Below are 15,314 nucleotides of genomic sequence, written 5' to 3'. Positions count from 1 at the left end.
TAGCAAAGGGATAGTGGGAAGAGTATTGGGAGGTTTTGTCAATTTGTTGAGTGTTAGGCCGAGGGCAGATATTCTGGAAGCTCTAATACCATTTTGGGACCCAACCCGCAATGTATTCCACTTTGTTGACTTTGAACTTTCCCCAACACTTGAGGAAGTCGCCGGATATGCGGGATTGAATGAGAGGTTAAGAGGGCAATATTTACTTTCGCCGAGGCCAGTATCTCCGCATGCGTTTCTGGATCTGCTAAGCATCAGTCGGAAGATACAACATGATGATTTATCAAGAGGATGTTGTGATCTCCATTTCTTGTATCAGCGGTACGGAGCTCCGCAAGGTTTCGAGGAACCAAACCTTGGACTAATTCATGGCGGGAACAGAAACAAATGGGAAGCAAGACGTACTTTGGCTTTCATCACAGCATTCTTGGGAGTCATGGTCTGTCCAAGGAAGGATAAAAAGATAGAGATAGGCCTTGTAGGGATGGCCGACGTCGCAATCAAAAGAGCCGACAGTACTTTGGTTCCTTTGATTTTGTCTGAAATCTATCGAGCTTTGACTATATGCCGAGAAGGGGGCAAGTTCTTCCAGGGTTGCAATCTGTTACTTCAGTTATGGATGCAAGAACATCTCCATCACCGAGTAGGATACATGAACCACGGGTTGACCGAGAGGAATTGTATCAGCAGTTTCGAGAAGCGCATGACAGGCGCCAGATTTCCTGAAGGTGTCGAGGCATGGTTTACACGGTTAAGGTCAACGACAGCTGACCAAATTGAATGGGCATTCGGTTGGTTGATTGATACTGAGGTGATCTACATGTCGGCCGAAGAATGTCATGTTCTCTTAATGGGACTTCGCAGCATCCAGCCATATGCCCCTCATCGGGTATTACGACAGCTGGGCAGGTTTCAAGTAATCCCTACGGATGAAGATTTGAGAAAGCATGCCTTGGAGCTGAGCTCGGGAGTCATATTTCCCGAGGGGAAGATTAGAAAGCTGTGGCACGAATGTAGATTCTTGGAACCCAAGACCATGGTGCGAGAACTAGCTAAAGGTGACGTAGACCCAAAGTACGATGCTTGGTTCGAAAGAAGGTTTCAGATTCGGCGAAGACCTGCTAAAAGAGCCCACGTCCAACAATTCACAGATGATTCGCAGGAGCAATGGGGATGGTTAAAAAGGGAGGAAGGTTACCGGATTGAAATCGGGAAGCTAAAGCAACAAGTTGAAAGGCTTGTATTTGAGAACAACGTGCAAGTCGCTTCGGAGCAGGCTGAAAGAAACAAGCTAGCCCAAGAGAACCAAACCCTGAAGGCCCGCCTTCGCCAAGCCAGTAAGAGTAACGTTGACCGACAGAAGCGTCGCTCTGACGAAAGATTGATAGCAAGTTTGAGAAATCAGGTCATCCAAAGCCAAGAAGAATTAGAACAATCAGAAGCTTGCATAGCGAGGATGAAGGTCAGATGGGCAAAATACACAATGGCCCGAAAGCAGCGTCTGCAACAGGTCATAAGGGATTATGAAATGAGCATCGGGATACTAAGGGAGACGAACTCCACTCTACATGATCGGATCGTCAAACAAGCACGAGACGCTCAGGCCGACAGAAGACATTGTTACGATGCAATGGCCTACATGGAAAGACAAATGGAGTTGTTCCAGGATCGACTTGCCGACAATGCTCAGGCACTGGGATTGAAGAACCGACAAATCAGGCAGTTGTTCATTGAAAGGGATAACATTCGAGCAAGGATTGACGAAATCGGGCATTACATCTACATGAAATGCCTGGCATGTGAGCGAACACCTCGGAAGACCCTCCTTGTTTCCATCATGGGCTGCGTCCACCGGATTATGAACGAGTTGAAGAGGTTGCAAAGAGACCTTACACCTAGGGCCTCGAAAGGGCCAAAAGATGCCTCGTGGGCCCCTAAGTTGGAAAATTAGTCTTTGGTCGAGTCCTGCTTATTTGGCTTTGTTGCTTTCCCATATGTTGTTTTCTTTTCGTTTAGTCAAACCAAGTTAAAAATTGTGGAGTCTGTATTGTTTCTATTCTTGTTTGAAGTAATGTGTAATAGCAAATTTTGATAATAAAATTAAGTGACTCCAAAAGAATTTCTATGTGTCTTTACTTTATGGCAGAACTACGCCTGGTCTGATTCGCGCGGGGACGTGATACGTAGGCAATCCCCATAAGATTCGACCACTTTTAATAAAGAAAGAAGCAAAATACAAAAATAAATAAAAAGGGGACAAATGAGCAAGCCGGGATGACGCATGTTGTTTGAAGCAAAACATGTAGAAACGGTTAACTGCCTAGGAGCATTGCATCCTCTATGTGTTATGATCAAATCTGTTAAGCTCTAACACTAACAAAGTTTGTTGTTGTCTGAATCCAGACAGTTAGTTGTTAAAGAATTCTGGCAACACACTCTTACCAAACCAGATCCAAAGGACCGGTAGCAACAAGCATGACTACTTCAGAAAATAGTAATGAGGAAGAAAGGCCGATGAGCCAGTTGCTAAAAGAAGCGATGGAAAAGATTGAAAGGATGTGACTAGAGATGAATGCAATGCAGTTAGCCCTAGCTAAAGCACAAAAGAGCCCTGAGCCACTAGGGCACATGCCGGAATACCCTCACTCCGGCCCTTCCACAAGCCTCCCAAATCCCCGTTATCATCAAGAAAGAAGCCCTCATGATTCCCAAGCCCCACCACCCCATCAACCTCTCCCAACACCCAATATTCCCACTTTTGTGGGACCCACATCAGCCCCCTTGCAAAGAACGACCAGTGAGCCATTGTTTCAGGCTCACGATACGCAATACTATCCCCCTGAGCCCACATTCCATGCCCCCGAACCACAGGCCTACAATCCGCACTTGGAAGTACCGGCAGAGATTGAAAAGCCGGTTAAAGCCCCTGAACAGGATGAGGTATTGAGAAAGTTCAAAAGCCTGGAGCAGTCCTTCAGGAACCTGCACGGATTGGGCAACCAAGTCAGCGTAGCTTACAAAGATCTATGCCCTTTCTCGGACGTCGAACTCCCGGCTGGGTTCAAGATGCCTAAGTTTGATTTGTACGAAGGGCACGGTGATCCCATGGCACATTTTCGGGGATTCTGTAGCAAAATGAGAGGGGCAGGCGGCAAAGATGAGCTGCTAATAGCTTATTTCAGCCAAAGTCTGAGCGGATCTGCACTAGAATGGTATACCAGGCAGGATTCCAGCAGGTGGTACACGTGGGATGATCTGGCGCAGGCTTTTGCAGGTCATTTCCAGTACAATCTCGAGATAGTCCCTGACCGTCTCACATTATTGAGAACTGGGAAGAAACCCGGGGAAAGTTTTCGCGAGTTCGGGTTCCGCTGGAGAGAACAAGCAGCTAGAGTCGATCCTCCCATGAGAGAGGGAGAGATGGTGGACTATTTCTTGCAAACATTGGATCCAACCTACTTTGGTCACTTGGTGACAACGGTTGGAAAATCCTTCAACGAGGTGGTCAAGATAGGGGTCATGATAGAAGAGGGTCTGAGGTCTGACAAAATCTTGAACTACTCGGCACTCAAGGCCACGACCCAGGCTATTCAGAGCGGCACGGGAGGTGCGCTGAGAAGAAAGAAAGAAGAGGTTGCCACGATCGAGGCAAGCAGTTGGTCCAGGGCTGGCAAGCCACACTACAACCAACCCAGACCGCACAGGCCAAACTACCCATACAACCCACCACAACATTTCTATCCACCCCGAGAACCACATTGCTCCATACACCAGGACCAGGCATACACTCAGCCTCCGGTTCGCCCACAATGGCGCGCGCCGGCTCCCCAGAACATATATGCACCACCACAAAACACCTATCCTCCACCGAGGGCGTATAGAAACCCTTCAGGGGCAGGCTTCCGGGGAAATCCAGATGCTAGGAATGACAGGTTGCGGAAGCAGAGAACTTTCACGGAGTTGGGAGAAACCTACACCGCTTTGTTCCACAAGCTGAGGCAATTGGGTTTGGTTAGTCCTGTCCAGACTCGAGAACCAAATCCCCCACCTCAGAATTTGGATCGATCAATAAGTTGTGAATACTGCTCAGGGATGCTCGGGCATGACACCGAGAAGTGTTGGAAGTTAAGGCATGCCATACAGGATCTTATCGACACCAATAAGATCGAGGTCCAGACACCAGAAGCTCCTAACATCAACCAAAACCCACTGCCAGCGCACCACGAAACTCACATGATTGAGTTGGTGTGTGAGGGAGGAGAATTGAGAAAACCCTCACAAACAGTGATGATGATCCAAGCCGCCCCGAAAGAAGTCTCAACCAGTGGAGGAACGAGTGTACAGTCGCAGGGAGAAGGCGTCAAGCCGGTAGTGATATTGGGAAAGAGCCCGTCCGCCATAACAAGCAAACCCGAGCCAAACAAGTTGGTAATATCAGGGATTTCGCCCGCACCAGCAGTTGTGTTGAAGGGGGCATATAGAGAACTGGTCACCATAAAGCCTGTAGTCCAGCTGCCGATGATTGATAGCAAGGTTGTGCCTTAGAAATATGAAAAGGCGGTGGTGATGTACAAATGAAAACAGGTGGAAGAAGTTAGTTGTGAAGCGCAAGGGCTGACTCGATCAGGTCGATGTTTTGCTCCGGTGGAACTAAGGAGAACCAACCCAGCTGCAACCAAGAAACCTGTGTCCGAGGAAGAGGCTGAGGAGTTCCTGAGGAAGATGAAAGTGCAGGACTACTCCGTGGTCGAACAGCTGAGGAAAACACCGGCCCAGATCTCGCTGCTGTCATTACTGATCCATTCTGAGGAGCATCGTCGGGCCCTGATGAAGATATTGAACGAAGCTCATGTGCCCAACGAGATTTCTGTAAACCACTTGGAAACCATTGCCAACAAGATTTTCGAGGTGAACAGGGTAACATTCTCAGATGATGACCTGCCGATGGAAGGTACAGAGCATAATAAAGCTCTCTACCTAACCGTCAAATGTGAAAACTCGGTAGTGACTCGGGTATTGGTGGATAACGGTTCAAGTGCCAATATTTGCCCATTATCCACTCTGGACCAGTTAAAGATCGATCGCGGAAGAATCCACAAGAATAGCATCTGTGTCCGAGGATTTGACGGAAATGGAACAGCCACTGTAGGGGATGTTGTACTTGAATTGACCATCGGTCCAGTCCTGTTCACCATGGAGTTCCAGGTGTTAGATGCCACAGTATCTTATAACCTGCTGTTAGGACGACCATGGATTCATGCAGCCAAAGCAGTGCCCTCCACCCTACATCAGATGGTGAAGTTCGAGTGGGAAAGACAAGAGGTCGTGTTACACGGCGAGGACACAACGTGCACCATGGGCGGAGCCATTGTACCTTTCATAGAGACCGATGATGACAAAGGTCCTTGGGTCTACCAGATTTTCGATACAGGGTCGGCAAACAAAATTTCTGAAGGAGAAATCATCCCGCACCCTAGAGTCGCTGCCGCAACAGTCATGATTGTCTCGGAAATGCTGGGTAATGGATTCGTACCGGGAAAGGGCCTGGGAGTTGAGCTTCAGGGGATTGTCCAACCTGTCACCTTGCCTAAAAATCTGGAAACTTTCGGATTGGGGTTCAAACCAACCGCAGCAGATAGGAAGCAAGCACGAAAAATGAAGAAGAGGGTTTGGTTTCTGCCCAAACCGGTGCCACGTCTCTCAAGGTCTTTTGTCAGAACAAGTGCCAAGGGGTCTCCAGTCCCGAAGATCCTAGGACCATTGATTGGTATGAATGGGGACCTGAATCAGAGTTTCGAGAGGCTATTCGCTGATGTCAGTATGGTAGAAGCTGGAGAAAGTTCCAGTAGAGCAGAGATACAGTTTGTGGGGCCTGAGGCCAAGACCAACAATTGGACAGTTACTCCTCTTCCTGTCCGAGGGGAGTCTTGGTAGTAGGCTTTGATTTATGTTTTGTTTGTTTTGTTTTGTTCGGATTATTCCAGGGTGTAATCCAAATTTTACTTTTGTTTTGTAAAAGTGTGAACCCTTTTATCCCGCAAGTTTAATAAAGTTCTCTTCTTTTGTCCCATTTTAATTTTGTTTTGTTCTTTTTCTTTCTGAACAGTTCTCTTTTTACTGGTTCTAATGACATGGCATGCACAGCGGATCTTCGACCTAGTCTAATAAATCAATCTGAATCCGACTCAATGATGCAAGAGGTCGTTTGTGATGATGAATCTGAATGTGACGAAGGTGAAGCCTTCGAAGAGATAAACCGAGAACTGTGCCAATTTGAAGAGAAACCCAAGCCTAACCTAAATGACACTGAGGCTGTGAATCTAGGAGACGCTGATAACGTCCAAGAGACCAAAATTAGCATCCACATTGAGCCGAATGTCAGGGAAGAATTGATCAAAACCCTCATGGAATTCAAAGATGTTTTTGCATGGTCATATGACGATATGCCTGGATTAAGCACCAATTTAGTGGTTCACAAATTGCCCACTGACCCGGCATACCCTCCGGTCAAGCAAAAGCTAAGGAAGTTTAAAACAGAAATGAGTGTAAAGATCAAAGAAGAGGTGATTAAGCAGTTGCAGGCGAAGGTCATTCGGGTCACTCGATATCCCGAGTGGTTGGCCAATGTGGTACCAGTTCCAAAGAAGGATGGGAAAATCAGGGTGTGCGTCGACTACCGCAACCTCAACAAAGCAAGTCCCAAGGACAATTTTCCATTGCCCAACATCCATATCTTGATCGATAATTGCGCTGGGCGCGAGATCGGATCCTTTGTAGATTGCTATGCGGGTTATCATCAGATCCTAATGGACGAGGAGGATGCGGAAAAGACAGCATTTATTACGCCATGGGGAACTTACTGCTATCGGGTAATGCCGTTCGGATTGAAGAACGCCGGGGCAACGTACATGCGAGCAATGACCGCTGTATTTCATGACATGATACACAAAGAAATCGAGGTGTACGTCGATGATGTGATCATAAAGTCTTGGCGTCAGGAGGACCATGTAGCAGACCTAAGGAAATTTTTCCAAAGACTCCGAAGGTATGATATCAAGCTCAACCCGGCCAAATGCGCATTCGGGGTTCCATCAGGAAAGCTGCTAGGGTTCATCGTCAGTCGACGGGGGATTGAGTTAGACCCATCCAAAATTGAATCCATCCGAGATTTGCCACCGCCAAGGAACAAAACAGAGGTAATGAGTTTGCTGGGTAGACTCAATTATATCAGCAGGTTCATCGCTCAACTCACAGCAACTTGTGAGCCCATATTTCGGCTGCTGAGAAAGGACGCTGCAGTAGGTTGGACAGCAGAGTGTCAGGAGGCCTTCGACCAAATCAAAGGGTATCTGTCTAATCCACCCGTATTGGTCCCGCCTAAGCCCGGGAAACCCCTAATCCTTTACCTGACGGTCTTGGAAAATTCATTTGGTTGTGTACTGGGGCAACATGATGACACAGGAAGGAAGGAGCAGGCCATCTACTATCTTAGCAAGAAATTCACAGTACATGAGGTCAAGTACACTCAACTCGAGAAAACATGTTGCGCCCTAACTTGGGTAGCTCAGAAGTTGAAGCACTACCTGTCTTCATATACTACTTATCTCATATCCCGTTTGGACCCATTGAAGTATATCTTTCAGAAACCTATGCCCACGGGAAGGTTAGCAAAATGGCAAATTCTGCTCACAGAGTTTGATATCGTCTATGTGACGAGGACAGCCATGAAATCCCAGGCGCTGGCCGACCATTTGGCAGAGAATCCCGTTGATGAAAAGTACGAGCCCTTAAGAACGTACTTTACCGACGAAGAGGTAATGCATACAAATGAGTTGGAATTACCCGAAGAACCGGGTTGGAAGCTTTTCTTCGATGGAGCTGCAAACGCGAAAGGGGTTGGAATAGGAGCAGTACTCATTTCTGAAACAGGACGCCATTATCCTGTTACGGCTCAACTACGCTTCTATTGCACCAACAATATGGCCGAGTATGAAGCTTGCATTTTGGGTCTACGATTGGCTGCGGACATGGATGTCCAAGACGTCTTGGTCTTGGGAGACTCGGACCTCTTGGTACATCAGATTCAGGGTGAATGGGAAACGCGGGATCTAAAGCTCATACCATATCGACAATGCTTGCATGATCTGAGCAAGCGATTTCGATCGGTGAAGTTCAAACATATCCCGAGAATTCACAACGAGGTTGCAGATGCATTGGCCACCTTAGCATCAATGTTGCACCACCCTGACAAAATGTATGTTGATCCTATGTACATCCAGGTCCGTGATCAGCACGCTTATTACAACGCCATAGAACCCTGGTTTCATGATATCAAGGAATACCTCAGAATAGGGATATATCCAGAACAGGCCACTAGAGACCAAAAAAGAGCCCTTCGGCGTTTGTCGAATGGTTTCTTCCTCAGCGGAGGGGTATTGTACAAAAGAACCCCGGATTTGGGATTGTTGAGATGCATAGATGCCAGTCAAGCCACGACGGTTATGGCAGAGGTACATGCTGGAGTTTGTGGTCCACACATGAGCGGATATGTATTGGCAAGGAAGATCCTTCGAATAGGGTGTTATTGGCTCACCATGGAACAGGACTGTATCACTTTCGTGAGGAAATGCCATCAGTGCCAGATACATGGAGATCTGATTCATTCTCCGCCAACAGAGTTGTATGCGATGTCAGCACCCTGGCCGTTTGTGGCATGGGGCATGGATGTCATTGGACCTATCGAGCCGGCAGCATCCAACGGTCATAGGTTCATTCTAGTGACCACTGATTACTTCACCAAATGGGTTGAGGCTAAAACCTTCAAGTCGGTAACCAAAAAGGCAGTGGTGGACTTTGTTCACTCCCATATCATCTGCAGATTTGGAATCCCAAAAGTGATCATCACGGATAACGGTGCGAATCTTAACAGCAGCCTGATGAGAGAGGTATGCCAACAATTCAAGATTACACACCGCAATTCCACCCCATATCGTCCCAAGGCGAATGGAGCGGTCGAAGCAGCCAATAAGAACATCAAGAAGATACTGCGAAAGATGGTGGAAGGGTCCAGACAATGGCACGAGAGATTACCCTTTGCTTTGTTGGGTTACCGCACTACCTTCCGGACTTCCATAGGTACAACTCCTTATTTGTTGGTGTACGGAACTGAGGCCGTAATACCGGCGGAGGTCGAAATTCCATCCCTCCGGATTGTCGCTGAAGCCGAGATTGATGATGATGAATGGGTCAAAGCTCGATTGGAACAGTTGAGCTTGATAGACGAGAAGAGATTGGCAGCAGTGTGCCATGGTCAGATGTATCAGAAGAGAATGGCGAGAACATATAATAAGAAGGTGCGCCCCAAGAAGTTTGAAGTAGGGCAGCAGGTATTGAAGAAGATCCTCCCACATCAGGTCGAGGCAAAGGGCAAATTCGCCCCAAATTGGCAAGGGCCTTATATCGTGACCAGAGTATTGTCCAATGGTGCTTTGTGTTTGACAGATATCGAGGGGAGATGTGTCGACATGGCTATCAATTCGGATGCAGTCAAGAGATATTATGCGTAATTTCTTTAATTATGGCAATTTTTGGTGCGTTTGTTTGTATCTGGTATTTATTGGATAATGAGATGACAGAGGCAATTCTTTCTTCTATCCAAACACTTTTAACCCTTGTTTCCCCTTTTGAGCCTTAAGTTATTCTTTCATACCCCTCTTTTGGAATCACTAACGGAAAAGATATGAAAAGGGAAAGAAGAAAATAAATTTTTAAGGGAAGATGAAAAAAAAAGAAAAAAAAAAGAAGAAGAAGAAGATAAAAACCACAAACCGGTGGGAACTACGTTTGACCTGATTCCTCAAAGAGGATACGTAGGTGCCTCACGGCTCGATCATAGTGTGCATCATAGTGTATGTAGGATGCATAGTGTACATAAATACGCATAACAAGGCACAGTGTTGAGTAAAAAGTAGAATCCCCCAAGCAAGAAAACTGGGGCAGAGGCTATGTTTTAAAATTCCAACAAAAGTTTGATTCCAAAAGTTGTAGCAGATCACCGGTCGAAATTATTTCATTTTTGATAAGCCTTTCTTCTAGCCCCACACCAAAACCAACATCGACGTCCAAAAGACCTCCCGATCAATATCCAAGAGATGCCAAGTCAGGCAAATAAAGCCGAGAATAATACACCGATCCCCAGCAAAGAAGAGGATCATAAGACTGGGAATGAATTGATGGTCAAAGGAATCTCCAGAAGAGAGGGTCGTATCGACAACACCCCGATTCCTCGATGAAGAAATAAAATGAGAGAGTCTTATCGGTGAAAACCTTCACAGGCACCGAAAGGCGACGTAAGATGAGAGATATAAAATGAGAGAGTATTATTGGTGAAAACCTTCACAGGCACCATAAGGCGCCGGGAGATGAGAGAAAAGAGAGAGTCTCATTAGTGAAAACCCCTCGAAGGGCACTATGAGGCAACAAGACAGATCAACAAAAGCGTCCACATTCGCAAAGAAATGGACACTCATTTATCCCCGGCAAGTCAGACCATCGGGCAGGTCGATTGATACAACTAGACTGGGTCGGGAATCTATGGCGCACGTCATGATCACGGGGACCAGTCATGTCATCCAGATAAGTTCTTCTAAATTTCTTTTCCCACCAAATATTGGTTCAGAAAGATTTTCTCCTTTTCTATCTTTTATTTCTCTTTCTAAAAATTTGTCTTGAAAAGGATTTTTCAAAGCTTACTACCAGAGACCGAAGGGGGATTCATCCAATGCAGGATAACCCCAACAGTCCTAAAGGCTGGCCCCAGGCAATGCAATGTTGTGCCCTGCAGTTTTGGAGGAAGTAAACTCCTAAAGGGAGTGGTTTCGGGAGTAAAAGCAGACTCCCACAACATGTACTGTAAAGAGAAAGAAGAAAAGGGGATAAATTGAAAACCAACCCCCAGCAGGCCGGAAACCCCCAGCAAGCAACTTGGTCCACCAACCAGTTATGGGGGCACAGAGCGAGAAAAGAGAAAGAGAGGAAAAATCATCCACCGGAAAGGCACCTCCTCCCACCATGATTAAAACTAACTAAACCCTTTTTGTCTGCTGCAGGAAAACAAAGGATTGATGATGGCAGCAAGACGCAACGCCAGGGAAATCACAAAAAACCGGGGCAGAAAATTTTCTGCCGATTGTCAAAAAATTTCTCGAAAGAACGAGGAAACAATTTGGAATACATTTAAGTTCTAGGTCGCCCACCAGTAAAATGCGGGAATACATTTAAGTTCTAGGTCGCCCACCAGTAGGGAATACATTTAAGTTCTAGGTCGCCCACCAGTAAAATGCGGGAATACATTTAAGTTCTAGGTCGCCCACCAGTAAAATGCGGGAATACATTTAAGTTCTAGGTCGCCCACCAGTAAAATGCGGGAATACTTTTAAGTTCTAGGTCGCCCACCAGTAAAATGCGGGAATACTTTTAAGTTCTAGGTCGCCCACCAGTAAAATGCGGGAATACTTTTAAGTTCTAGGTCGCCCACCAGTAAAATGCGGGAATACATTTAAGTTCTAGGTCGCCCACCAGTAAAATGCGGGAATACTTTTAAGTTCTAGGTCGCCCACCAGTAAAATGCGGGAATACATTTAAGTTCTAGGTCGCCCACCAGTAAAATGCGGGAATACATTTAAGTTCTAGGTCGCCCACCAGTAAAATGCGGGAATACTTTTAAGTTCTAGGTCGCCCACCAGTAAAATGCGGGAATACTTTTAAGTTCTAGGTCGCCCACCAGTAAAATGCGGGAATACTTTTAAGTTCTAGGTCGCCCACCAGTAAAATGCGGGAATACTTTTAAGTTCTAGGTCGCCCACCAGTAAAATGCGGGAATACATTTAAGTTCTAGGTCGCCCACCAGTAAAATGCGGGAATGCATTTCGTAATTTTGCACTTTAACAACTTTTGGTCTTACATTACAAATTTGGAATCAGTAACCCCACCAGAAGGCGGAAGGGTACAACAGAGATCCCCAAGCAGGAAACGATAAAATCCCCAGCACCAAGAAGCAGAAGGCTGCAAAGGCAAGCGCGCGATTCAAAAGGAAGAAGGAACGCGTCTCGAAAGAAGCAGCTTGGGAACGTTATAGCATGCCCAACATAACAATTTTGATGAAGAAAGCCATACCACTGAAGAAACCATTGAAAGGCTTAAAGAAGAGGGCCATGTTCCCAGCAGATCAAGCGAAGTGATGAAAACTGGCATTCAGAAAAGGCGAAGGATTAGTATCATCCCCCAAGTTCACAAAATAAAGGCATCGGAGGAAAGCGCTAGCCGACAAGAAAGCAAGGCAACAAGAACAAGTTGAAGATAGATGAGATCTCATGATCCATAGTCTAGCTTAGCTTCTTGTTTTTCCTTTTAGAACAATGTAACAAGGAGATCGGTGAGCGGTAGCATCCTACAGCAGCATGCAACAGCGCACAACAGCAGCGAGCACTACAGTCACACGGTAGTCCCAGCTACCAAAAATTTCCCGAACTACATTGACCTGATTCCTGTTCAGCCCAGGATATGTAGGAAACCTCTGAAGCAAAGGTTCGGTCAAATCTTTTTCAAAAAATGCTTCACACGGAGTACTCAGACGAGCAAAAATCGCCTGCTTTATCTTTGCGTGAAAACCCTTCGTGTCTTCGTGTAAAGAGGGGCAGTTGTAAGCACGTGATTTTTGCTTCACGGACAAACGCTCCAAAAGAAAACAAAAATAGTGACCAGTGACCTCGCTGTACAAATTTTCAATTTTTCATGACATGTGCTATTAGTCATTCGTGGTTCGGCCCATTTTGCATTTAATCTTACCGATCAAAATACAAAGTATGTATGTCATGGTAATTAAACCGTAATTCGATCACTAAAAGAAAATCCAAAAATATATATGCATCTTTTATGCTGGGTTGTGATATGTGTGTGATAATTAGGTTAAGTAATTAAATTAATGATGATTTTAATTTCATTTTTTTAGAAAACAAAAAGAAAAGAGTAATGAAGTTGGTTTGGGCCCAAAATGAATTAAAATCAGGCCCAAAACCAGGACACAGGTCCAGTCCAAACATGAGCTGCTCAGGTACGTCCCAAACGACGCCGTATCCGCGTCCCTGTGCTGAGCCGTTGATTTGATTCGAATGAACGGTCCCGATCAGGCCACTCATTCAACCCCAAACGACGTCGTCTTTGGCAATTGATATGAGCCGTCCAACCCCTTTATCTAATGGACCCAGGCCTTCCCCCTAAACCCGTCAAATTTTGACCCGATCCAGCCTTACCCGGTCTCACCCACCATCACATCCAAACGACACCGTCTTCCCTAAGTGAATAGATCCTGGCCATAGATCTCATTTGATCCAACGGCCAGGATCTGAACCCCTAGATCGTATATAAGCTTTCTATCGTACCCCACGCCCCCTATCCGAACCCCCTTCACCAAACACTTCACCAAACCCTGAAACCCCCGAAACCCTAGCAGTCGCCCTGATTTCCCTTTCACCAGAACCCGGCGGCATGAACGCCGGTGACCACCTCCTGAACACCCTAGGACCACCTCACTGTCCTGAACATGGATCTGCTATCCCTTTGCCTCGAATCACCTTCCTTCATCTCGAATCTTCAATTGAAGATTCGAGTCGAACTCTGACCTATACCAAACCTCACCATCTTCGTACCAGACACTCCCATGACCTCCCTCGTGACCAAACCAGGCTTGGTTTGGTCCAAATCTACCCACAACTCCTAAAAACCAGATCTGAAGATCCAGACCCTAGAACACAAGAACTTGGGGAATCCGGCTAGTCTTAACAGGGGTTTGAGGTCTAATAGACCTTAATCAAGGTGTTCTCGTTTGAGAACACCCTGATTAAAGTTTGTTCGACCTCAAATGGTCAAAGTTGAGTCAGACTTGGGTCAATTTTGTTTGGACATTTTTCGGTAAGTTTTTCTTTGCCTTTCTGTTTTATTCGAGTGATAATTAAGTTGTTAGCATGTTTTGTTGGGTTTGTTTGTTATTTCTGGTATTTTTCTTAATTCCTTCCACCTTTGTAAGGCCTTTATTTGGTTGATTGGTTTTTCTGTGTGTATTCTGAATGTATTTTGTGATATACATGCTCGTCAATTAGATTGATCGCCAAATAAGTTAACTCATATAGGTTCCCAGTAATTGAACAAAAGATGTTTGAAGTCATTCGGGACCCTGTACGTGTTGTTTATATGAACGACTGATTATTACCTGTTATATTTAGTATAGTCGACTCGATAAACGTCGTCGATTAGTTTTCTATGACTAAATGTTCAAATGAACTAATAATTTCACATGACTAATTGAACCATGTCACTGATTGAATGCCCGACATTGTTTTGAAATGGGTGTGTTTGCATTGCAAAACGACTGAAAAGATTCAGTCCAGGGCAGTTCTGAATTTGAACTTTCAGAAGTTCAAAATGCCCTGATGCTGCAATGGGTTTAGGGCAGTAATAATCAAGGTTTAACAAGGGTAGTCTGGGGTTCGAAAAGAACAGAAAAAGCTTAGTTTTAGTGAGCTGACAAGTAGGGTATTGAATTAGGATTAAATTAATGTCAATGGGGAACAAGACATAAGAGCATGGGAATTAAAATGAATACTTAAATGAACCCATAACTCTTGAACAAAAGGAATAAGCCAGGCGTGGGGAACAAAATGGCGGGCATCAAGAAGATGCTTAGGCATGGGGTTTAATAGGTATGAGCAGTCTGCAATTGGCAGAATCCAGGCAACTTGACTGCACTGGTTTGTTTCGCTTATAAATGAGTTGTTTTCAGAACTTAAAAGGGGCTGGACATTTTTAGTCTTCAGAGAGATTCTGTGAGTAAGAAAACTGAAAAGGGAAAAACAGAAATAAATTTCAGAATACTGTGAATGAGTATTGTCTAAAAAACTGTGTAAGAGTTCAAGGTGGTCAGGCTGTCTTTGTTGTTTGCTGTTGGTTGTTTGCCAAGCTTTTTGTGGTCATTGGATTTCTATTGCTGTTACATTCGACATCCTGGGCTTCCTGCTGTCTCTCTACTCTGTTTTCTGGGATTGCCTGTTCATTGCTCGATCACTTGTTGAGTTTCATCATTGTGGCTGTTTGGTTGTTGCTGTGTTGTGCTATTTATCTGCCGCTGCTGTGCTTGCTGCGTACCACTCAGCTGATCATTTTCCTTCTTCTTTTGTTTCTCTATCCAGGTACACGACTAATAAACTATCAATGTAACTTGAAAGTTGAGCATGAATACAAAAGAGAAGATCTGAAGATGT

The sequence above is a fragment of the Nicotiana sylvestris genome, chromosome 9, assembly GCF_000393655.2.
Source record: "Nicotiana sylvestris chromosome 9, ASM39365v2, whole genome shotgun sequence".
In the NCBI taxonomy this organism is placed as follows: Eukaryota; Viridiplantae; Streptophyta; class Magnoliopsida; order Solanales; family Solanaceae; genus Nicotiana; species Nicotiana sylvestris.
Note: the sequence above shows the minus strand (reverse complement) of the source record.